An 11,143-nucleotide genomic window follows, 5' to 3' on the forward strand; every position below is an offset into this window, starting at 1 on the left:
ATAATTAAAATAAATTTAATTTTTCCACTTATATATTTTTCACTTATATTATTTACTTACATATTTATTATTGTTTTTTATTAAAATCACAAAATTCCTATTTTGTACCCTGTAGTATTAAAACAAAGCATCGCAGAGAAAAACATTATTAACAAAATATGTTTGTTTTTATGTCCTCTATTTCCTCTCAAAGTTTGTCGGTCTAATTTTTTTACACCCTGTATATATATCGAATGTACTAACACGCGCTATTCCTCCTCTCTCGATTTTGCATCAGTTTTTTACGAAACAGAGGCGCGATATCGTTCATTACAATCATTTCCGCGCAATATTGGCAGTCTTACTCTCGTGGAAGTGACATTATTTTCTCAAAAAAAAAAAAAAAAAAAAAAAAAAAAAAAAGAATAATTATGTAAATCAGAGAATAATAAAATATGGTATAGTTTCTATTTCTGGCTTCAGTAACTAATTTTTAGTTACATTGACTTATACATTAGCACTATGATTTATTGCCTCAAAAAGTGCATTTTTGAGGCAACGTCAACGCAACCAAAAATTGACTCTTGAAGCTAGAAAAAAAGCTATACCATATTTTTCTGATTGACATAACCATTCTTTTTTTCCATGAAGTACCCCATAGGTCTTATACGTGGCATTTTATATTTTTTACCGCGTATACCGACCATTGCAGCCGCGTTACTATACAATTCGATCAAACGTAAAGCTGGGAAATACATAGTATAAAGTGAACGAATGCAAAAGAAATAATCACGGTGGACATACACACACACACATCGTCTAAGGGACGAGGTAACGGCACACTTAGGGCGAAACGTTGGTCACGCTATTGATGTGCAACGCGTATGAAGATATAACTCCGATGAACGTGAGGGTTCGTGCGCAGACTGCAAACCTAAAATGCAGCCGCGCGCAGCACGCCAACGAGCGTACGATATAATTTAGCGTGTGGAACATTTCGGGAATATACCGTTTCCGCGAAACAAAAAATCGGCTCGCGCTCTCGCCATTAGGTATGCGTTTTAAACTGTTAACGCGGATTTAAGATCGGCGATAAATTTGCATCCGAATGCGAGAACGACGAGGAGAAGGAGGAGGAGGAGGAGGAGGAGGAAGAGAAGGAAGAGGAGAAGAAGAAGCAGAAGAAGAAGAAGCAGAAGAGAACGTCGACGACGACGACGACGAAGAGGACGATGAGAGACGCGTCCACCGCGCCGGAAGGAACGTAAAAAGAAGTAGCGATCGTTCGTGGATTTATGTTTCGAAGAGACCTTTCGCTCGTTTGTACGTCGCGGCGGGAAAATCCCGGGACCTATATCGCGAATCCTTCCCCTGGGCCGAGATGTGTGCGTGCGGTGTTAGAACGCGGGGAAGCCGTAAATTCTTGTTAAGGGCGTAGCCCACGCATGGCTAAATAATACCGGCAACTTTGAGAGAAATTGCCGTGGACGCGTTACACGGACGCTCCCACCGGATGCGACCGTATTTCCCTCTAACAACGGCCCGTAATTTACTGGTTTTCACTAATAAATATCGTTAATACACGCCGGTACACGGTGCGCGTCCTACCAGGCCGGTCGCGGAGTCGTGAAGCCGGCGGCACGATAAAGACCGCTTGTTCGCGGCATCAACCTGGATAGATCTACGAGCGATTCCCCGAGCTGTTCGGTAGCCGCAACGAGTGTGCACCCACGTGTGCAGCTCGCGCGCGGGAATCGGAGAAATGCCGGAGCTACTTCCCGGAAAATCATTTCCGCAATCGCGAGACTCGATCGTTCGCCTTCAGGTTTCTAAGCGACGACCGCGCGTCAACACTCACACAGCGACTGATTCGCGATTCGCCACGTCATCTCTGCCGCATATTTACATCATAAAGGCACGCGGAAGTGGATCTTGGCACGACGGAAAATCGCGGCGCGCGAGCGAGATCGTCGAAAGACCAACAACGCCGTGTCCGATTGCTCGTGTGCTTCCGTGGAAGGTGCGCGTCGTAACGCACCACGTAACAATGCGGCCATTAATCATCCTTGGTCTCAGTCGGTGCCGTCATTGCGTCATTTATCAAGATTCGTCGGATCACAGTAGCTATGACACTTTGAGTTTCGGGAGGCACCCCGCGACGAAGATTACGCACGGCGGATGGCGAAGGGTCGGGCTTCGCGGAGATGGGGAAAGACAACAACGGGATCGCGCCCGGGGCAAGGGAAACAAGGGCGGATGGGTGCCGTGCACGAGTGAGCACGGCGTGTGCTGCCTGTCCTCGTATCCGGTCGTGCAATGCTGCGACATGCGCGCACGCCGGCTGCCAATAATAAGGGCTTGAATAATAGCTTCGTGCGCGCTACAACGCGCGGGCGAAACTCGCGCGAGTGTAGTAAGAGCCGACGGGAACAAAGAGTCGAGGAGTTACATCGAGGAGTGCTCTGATGATGAAAAGTGACGCCGTCGATTGGGCTGCCGTCGTCCCGACGTACTGCGCGGCGTGTTGCTCGTGTGCAGGGTGTCGCAGATTCACACCACTGCGGCATAGATATACCAGGCTCTTATTTTCTCTGAACTCTTTTATTGAAAAGTGCCTCTAATGCTCGTTTCTATCAACGTCGATTAAACCTTAACCCAAGTTTAAGTCTTTGTCCGGGTACAGTTTAAACTTTGGCTGAGTTTTCATTGACGTAAAACGGACATAAATGTGCTTAAACCGTATAAGCCAATCAGGAGGCGTCCAAGTCACATTTGAAGACACTTTTACAGGAATTCACAGAACAAGAGTTGTAGAATAAACTGCGCATTGCTGTAGAAGAGATGAAGTCAGCATCAGTAAGAGAAGGCAACAGAGAATAAGATGCTTTCCTCGTCTGTCTAGTTGGTAGGATGAACGAAAGAGGAGAGAGGCGATTACACACATGACCGATGCGTTTTCTTTTTTTTCACTATGTTTTCACTTTCTCTCTCTTTCCCTTCTCCTACATCGCCTCCTAGAATACTATGTGACAGAGAAAACACTTGACGTAGCATATCTCTGTTCTTCGATCTTATCAGTCGTCTCATAGCGGTATGCAATCTATTGTACAAGTCATTGCGCTAGAAGGCCGTCCTAATTGTACATGTTGTAAGACGAGTCGCGAGAAAAATCCGTGGTCGCTTTAACGACGGGAATAACGATGCTCCAGAAAGTTATTCGATACCGTACATTAAAGAACTTCAACGGAAGCCGAGTTTCGAGGACGTAACACGAGGAAGAAAATTTTGGTTTTGGGTTTACTCGAAGTGACGAGTTTACTCGTCACTTTGATGGAACTCGGGAGGGTTACTTAATTGCCGATACACCGAATCGTGAAAATTGCGATTACAATGTCGGTAAAGCGAAAAGTTTCCGTTTTATTGGAAAGTTATTATTACGCTGCGATCGGTGCGATTGCGACTGTTCCGCCGGGCGTTATTCAAGATCAATAGTTCTGACCCTTCTTTTATCGATGCCACCCCAAATACGTGACTGGTATTACGCGGCTACCTCTATCCTTCGTCTCCCTACTTTCTTACATCCCCTTTTGGCTCAATTTTATAGTAGTATAGCGGTCTTTCCTTAAACAGACACAGGAAGAAATATGTCTTCTATTTCCGAAGAATGGCACATTTCGCGAGAAATCTGTCGTACTTCGAGCGAGAGAGTTTTAGTCCTAAAAATTATTCGCAGGAGAACAGATGCGATATATGTACTTTTTTTCCAACGGATTGTCAAGTGTCTCTGGTCAGTCCTCGCCTGAGTAATCGTTTACTTACAAAACTGAAGAATATTCCTCGACTACACGGTCGGTTTCTCGCAGCGCGGGAACAAAGACGAGGTGTATCGCGCGGTATTCCATATGAAACCGAAAGCTATGAAAATAGCCACACAATCCGTTCATACCGCGCAAGCTCTCGCGTCCATTTCGTCGGACATCCAGCACGAGATTACGACATTTAGGATGCCGGACGTTCGTAGCACGCCGTGATGAATTTTAGGTATGTCCAGATGTCGTAGGAAGTAAGATCACGTTCCGCGAGCCGCGGTCAGTTGCGGTGTCTTAAGGGTGACCTCCCATCGTAGGCGGGAGGAGGAAGCGAAACTCTCGTCGATGATGTGACGAGATGAGGAATTACTCAGCCGCGTTTCTCTTTCGCGATTCGCGTATCTTCTGGTTCATTAACGAGCTGGTCGGTGCACCACCGCTTCGATTTCTTATCGCGGCCAGATGTTCCGCCGCCGCCTCCGACAAAGTATGCAAACGATGCGGCTCACCTCGCCGGCAATTAAACAAAAAGAAGGAGGAAAAAGATGAATATGCAACGCTGATTAACTTTAAAATGTCGTTAAATGCCACCGTTGCGAACGGAACACCGGTAGCGGCGGCGCACCCTTTCCTTCCCCGTCCGTTCTCTGTGTCTTCCCCACCGAGAGATCTTGCCTCCCGACTCACGTATCACCGACAAGATTGTTATATACGTCACATACGTTTTATTACGAAGCTCTTTTTCCGAATAACGACGGCAGCATAAAGTGTATTGTCCGCCGTAGCCTTACTGCGCATCCAGTCTCGCAACAATGGCTCTCATGTGTATACTCGAAAATGGCCTTTAATTTACACAGGGTTCATTACGTTCCATAAGGTAGCACTGACGAAGTGTCGGAAGCGCACTCACGGAGTGTGCTAATTGCTGGAACTCGGCCGTCCGCGCGCCGGCATGAAAGTGACGACAAAAGGATTACACGACAAACAAATAAAATTAAAAAAAAAGAAAAAACGAGAGGGGAATATGAAAATACCGTCGGCCGCGAAATACCGCAAAATCCCATCGATTTGCGAAAGCACGATTTGTCACACGCGTTCTCTCCCTCTCTCCCCGAGAGGGCGCCGGACCAATAAGACAGCGGAATAACAAAGGATATCGCGCGCGATCAGATTCCGTGATCCTCCGCGCACCACCCAAGACTTCCACCCTCTCTGCGTGTGTAATACATTATAAGAGATCTCCTCGAGCTCTCCCCTATCTGGCGAGCTTCGCCTGCCAAGAATCCGCAGGCCATCGAATCCGAGAAGCGACCACCGCACCCCCTGCTGCCATCACCACCGTCGCCGCCGCCGCACACACCGACTCGGCAACCACCCTCGACCTCGCTACTCGTCGCGTTATCTTCATTCTCGATCGTGGATGTCGGCGTTGGGGGTGACGCGGGCAACTTTAACGGCACGCAGACAACGTACACGACCGAAACGTGGCTCGGGCACACGCGCGCGGGCGCGCGCGCGCGCATATCCCGCAACCCCAAGGGGTGACGACGCCGCTGCGCGACGCTTCTCATGGCGGCGTCGGCGGCGGCTGTAGCGGTGGTACCGTCTACGTCGAAGGGCGAGGGAGGACAACCCGACGAGGACAAAGGGGGTATAGCGGGGTTAGCGGGACCATCGGTCGACCGTCCGCGCGCATCGATGGTGGGAGAGAGTACGACGAGAAGTGGGGAGTTCGCACGTAGACCGGAACGGCCCCACCAAGTTTTATCCAACGATCCGGGAGGCTCGTCGAGGTAGTGGTCCGCGCCCCACAGCCGCGACAGCTACGAAGCGCGCGCGCCGCGTTTCTCGAGTTCGCCTTCTCGTTGCGCGAGAGGGAGCGAGTCATACAGTGGCGAGGAGCCCGGAGAGAAACGTGCCGCCGCGGTGCTCCGGTATCTCTCGTGTACGAAAGCGGACGCGACCCGCGCGCGTACCGAAACTCACCCCCGTCGTCCCGGAGGGCGCCACCCTAGCGGAAGGTGCTCGGCGCGACGTTACGCGTTTCGGCCGATATCCGGACGAGTGTGCTGCTCCGTCACAGGAGTAGCAGCCGCGCGCGACGGAGAAGTGCACGGCCAGAGTTGACGTTTCGTCTCTGGGGTGGTAGTCGTGTTGCTGTTTTGTGAGCTGCGTCGACCATCATTCGGTGTACGCTCCGAGGAGCGGCGCGCCGCGGTTTCCGAAGGGACAACTGCGGGTGAAAGTGTACCCGCGAGTACAAGTGTCAAAGAGAGAGAGGGAGAGAGAGAGAGAGAGGGAGAGAGACTGTCGGTTTCGTGGGACGACGTATCGCAATTCCGGCATCGCCGACTACCAGTACCGGTTCCGGTGAGCGCGGTGAGCCTGGTGCAATTCGACGAGCGAGTCGCGTACGCTGACACGCCGCTCGAATTTCGCGGTCACTCGGCCGATCCGGATATACACCTCGCTCGGCTGGAGCAAGCCTGTTTTCCTGCCTAGGCTGCTATCAAGGTGTTGGAGGTTGTAGATACCAGGGAGTGTCGCAGGTGCGAAGGAACTCGGCTCGCCACCCGGGGGTGGCAACCACGGTGGTGTCCTCGCACTCTTGCGCAACGCCGAAGCACCGAGTCTCCTGGGGAGGAGCCGTTCTCTCTGTGTGCGGCGCATTAGCACCTGGCCCTCGCGTACGTATCAATTCGTGTTCACCTGGCTGGAGCGCGCGGATCCAGTGCGGCGGTGCCGTGCTATGGCCTCTCTCTCCTTAGGTTCTCTCCTACACTCCCAAACAGGTTATTGATTTTGCCGAAGTAAGGAGGTACGGATGTAGCCCGTACGCCCTGCGGCCTGCGACCTGCTCTCTTTCACCCTTGTCCTCTCCCGTGTTCTCCCTCTCTTTTTCCATCTCTTTTCCTCTCGCGCATCATCCCTCCGTCGCTGTCAGACCCATCCGACCGACTGTCTGTCGCACCCTCTTTACTACACGAGCTGTCCTTGATCCTGCGTGTCTGCGACGGCAGGTGACTTACCGCGATCCACCCGGAAACGCCACAACTCGGAAATGCGTGTGGCGTTGCTGTGTTGCATGGATGATACACGTTCGATTCGCGGTTCTCGCGCGGGCGGTGAGATCGAGAAGAGGGCAGTGTAGTACACCCTGAGTGACGCCACTGAGATTCCCCGTGGATACGCGCGATGTGTCTTACCATCCGCGTGTCGTGAGTTGCACCCTCGAAGAATGCACGCTACCGGAATGCACTTTGCCAGTCAAGTTGCGTTAAAGCTGCCAATCGGCGGTCACATGACCAGAGATAAGACGGATTTACACCGGCCGGTTTGCGTAAACCTTGTGCATCGGTGTTGACGTGATAAACACGCTGCCGTGTAATCGCGATTGATGTGGTTGATGACACACGCGTCTCGGTCAAAGCGTACTACACTGTCACGTGATGACAGGAGTCATTCTTCAGGAGAAGAACACTCGAGTCGAAATTTTAGCCCTACTTTAGACTTAAACTCTCTAACATCTGTATATTCAGACAAATCAGAGTATGCGTAGCACACATGGAAACTAAGATCCTTTGCGCCTGTAAACACCAGAAAACGTACTAAATACTACTTGTAGGTCCTAAAGAGGACCTACATTAAAGCCAGTAAGTTAAGTAGAATCAAAAGAGATTCATATAAACTTGTGAGTATGAAAATAGATGTTAAATAGAAGATCGAAAGTAAGATCCAAATTTCGATTCGGGCATCTCCTTGACCTCGAGCCAATCTCATCCCAATTGTCGATTATCCCGAGATTTCTAACACCGATGTGCCTCAGTTAGTTCCGCATTCATCTCTTATTCCGAGTTGGACAAAGAGTTTTTCCCTCTCAAGACAAGTCAATCGATAATTGCTTGTACCGAGATTAAGAAGCATAATGAAATGGTTCGAAGCAGACCGGTGTTATCGATCACGTCGATTGTACTTTCAAGGAGATCTTCAATCTCGCATCAATAAGTGAATCTACTCTGGCGCGCACACTTGCTACTTCTTTCAAAAGTATTTAATCTTGCCACTTGACGTTGATCAACGCGAAAGCTTCTCGCATGTATCATCGACGAACTGCAAAATGTATACATGCTTACGTCGTTTCCCGTGGAACTTCAATGTCTGAATTATTTTCAGCGACGTTGTGCCAGAGTACGCATAGTGTATGGTCTGCTGGTGACCATAGATTATTAAACATACATTTATATATGTCTGTCATACGTGTCAGACATTGCAAGCGAAAAGACATCCGCGTGTGTACACGTACGCGTACGATGGAAAATAAAGGTGGATATGTTCTGCGTTAACTACCTCTTTGTTCGTTTTCAATTTCACGGCAATTTTACTGGAATCTACCTAGCGCTGACAGAAATGACATGATTTCGAATTCAGTGACATTTTTCGCGACGGCTCTTGTGTGATTTCTTCATTTCTAAGGCGACTCAACGAGAAATCAAAAATTCTGTCTCTGCTCAGTTTTATTCTTAAGGAAAGTCAAGTTATCAATTTTTTATCGTGAGCATGTTATTTAACAACCGCTTAGAGATCACCGCAAAATAACGAGTAAAGTATGAAAACTCAGTAAATGACTATCGCAAATGATCCCAACAAATTAGTATGTTTATGTTTAAAAGAAAAAATAGATGAAAAAGGAGAAAAATCTTAGTCGAGGAACGTCAAGATTAAGTTATTCAAATTTTCAAATCAGGTTACTCGTCATCTCTTGTCGCACAACATTGCCAACAATTATGGCAGAAATTTGATTTCGCTAGTTCAACGTATAATCTATTTAGCCAATATTGATGTAATATTTCGTGTGTTATATTTATGTGATATTTTAGCAAATATCGACTGAAGAGGAATGTTTTTCTGGAATTTTCTCGCAGTGAGCACGGTTAGCGTTACGGCACTTGTGCCTATAGCAGAACTCCGTGTCAATGAACCTCCGTGGCACATTGTCGCGAAGTAGCGTGACCGTATACTTCAGATAGTAGTTACGGGCAGATTCCAACTGACATCGGATCGATCGGCCGAGGAAACTTTTCACGGCGGACAGTCGCGGCAGCGACGTCGACGTCGACGGCGGAGGCGGCGACGGCAGTCACGGTAGCGGTGGCGGCGGTGTGGTCTTTCGCGAAACCGGCGGGCTCGTAGTAAATCAATAGAAGCCACGTGAACCCGCGACGGGCGATCGTTCTGTCACGCTCCGTCCGTGGAAGCGCGGCCTCGTGAATTCGGCGAGCGAGCAGATCGATAATAATTCGGCTGAGGCCGACTCCGAGAAGGATTTGACCTTTTGAACTCCCGATAGTTTCTCGACCCGACGATCATTCCTTACCGTGCCCGTTTCGACCGATTTCCGTCAATTGCGAGTCGGAGTCTATTTAAGATACGATCTCGTTATCCGAGTAGTGTCTCGTTGCTGCTCGCTTCGAATAGCCAGGCTCTCTCTCTCTCTCTCTCTCTCTCTCTCTCTCTCTCTCTTTCTCTCTCTCTCTTAATGATCAAGTCGTTGTTAATTTTCACCGTCAAATATAATTTCGCGATTGACATCTTGCCCGATTTCATTTGCTTATCCTCGTCTTCACATCATCGTACATTTCGTTATTCTTTCCTCGTATAAAGCTTCCTCACGAACAAAAAGTTCTAACCGATGAGTTGTCTGCGGAAGCTTCAGCAGTTTTATTAATAGTCGTTTGACACACACACACACACACACAGTAGCACTGTATGACTGCACTAAAAGAAAAAAATATCTAAAAGATAATAAATTCTTTGATAATAATAAAAGATAATATTTCTTTGATGGATGCTAATAATATATTTACTTAAATATCAATTTTTTAATTTAAATAGAATAAAAAATTGCTTTTATGAATAATTCAAGTTTGCTTAAGGTTTTTAGAGAAATATGTATTTTCTTATTTGTAAAAAATATGGTATATTTGTATAAGTAAATATATGTTATCAGTATCCATTGAATAAATATTTACTATTTCTTAGATATTCTTTGTTTTAATGTCAGTCAGATACAGTGATAAAACGTGTTGTACGATGGGCGATACGTGACATTTGATAGCGATAAGAAACGTTTTATGAATTGTGTTATAACAGACGCGCTTGCGACTCGCGAATCTTATATACATTTATTTTTATAGATTTTTATAGATTGCTAATTATTATTTAAGGAGAAATTATTCGAAGTGATTATACTAAATCTAAGTGATTATACTCGTCTAAATATTCTGAAAACTAATGTATATTTAACGCGCTTACACTTTTTTTGCATACGTTTGCGCCGCTCATATAACGTAATGGTTGAAATGAGTGACCTATTACGGTAAAACAAAAGCGCGCTAAATATTGATGTTGAATAAAAAATCGACTTCACCGGAGACTTCGTGTTACCGCTAATGAAAGCTGTCAAGCGATAAATGCTCGTATAATATCGAAAAAGAACGATTATAGAAGGAAAAAAAGAGAGAAGAGAGAAGGCGAAGTTGTTTAGCATGTCTCCGCGACGCGGAGTGGATTCTTGATAGAAATAGGAGCAGCACGTAGGCGTGTCTGACTTGCTACATCCGGCAGAAATATTGCAACTATTTCTGAAATTATTTGGCACACTCCGATACGCGCCGGACATCAATGATATATGTGTGCGCGCGCCTCTCTTTCTCTTTCGCTAATATATAAAATGGCTTTGTAGCAGCGAGAAAATTTAGTTGTGAATTCACGAGCAGCGGCAGCTCGTATCGGAAAAGGCGAAAGGGAAGAGGGAAAAGAATGGGCACGAGCACGCTCCGTGTTCCTTTCATCGACTGTTCAAAGGTTTCCGCGCGCGCTTTGCGATATTTTTCAATGAAAATACGCTTTATCAGAGACGAGTCAGAAACGTTCCCGATGTTTTTGATATTACCTCCGTACGAACGTCGTATGTATACACGTATATATGTGTGTATATATTTCCTACCTCGCGCACGAAATGTTTGCTTTAATGACAGCACAGGTAAACGCGTGCACGGTGCTGCGAGTTAATCCTGAAATTGGAGTGATTCGTATAATTTCCTCGCTTTTGAATACCCCGCGAAATAGGATTTATCTCTAATTCCTGGACGTCCCGGGACGCGAGGGGGTGGAGGACGGTCAATAGTCTCGAGGTATGGCATCGCGGCCGCAATAACTATATTCCTGGGTGCGCAATTTAATTGCTTTCGTGGCGTCGCATCACGAGGCCTCGTGTCCGTTTTTCTCCCCTCCCTTCCCAACCCTATCACCCTCCCTCCCTCCCCCCCTCTCTCTCTCTCTCTCTCTCTCTCTCT

At 47.5% G+C, this 11,143-nt stretch overlaps 1 protein-coding gene across 2 annotated transcripts in view; it reads left to right on the top strand.

Moving 5' to 3' along the window:
- Positions 1-5,594: 5,594 nt before the first annotated feature.
- Positions 5,595-11,143, top strand: part of LOC116845480 (neural-cadherin-like) — a 78,479-nt gene continuing 72,930 nt past the window's right edge. For both annotated transcript variants that reach the window (XM_032818217.1, XM_032818216.1), the window contains exon 1: positions 5,595-6,475. The gene's annotated coding sequence lies outside the window, so the exon portion shown is untranslated. The remainder of the gene's footprint in view (positions 6,476-11,143) is intronic.

The sequence above is a fragment of the Odontomachus brunneus genome, unplaced genomic scaffold (genome assembly GCF_010583005.1).
Source record: "Odontomachus brunneus isolate Ranch 3 - 2012 unplaced genomic scaffold, Obru_v1 Obru_scaffold_052, whole genome shotgun sequence".
Lineage (NCBI taxonomy): Eukaryota > Metazoa > Arthropoda > Insecta > Hymenoptera > Formicidae > Odontomachus > Odontomachus brunneus.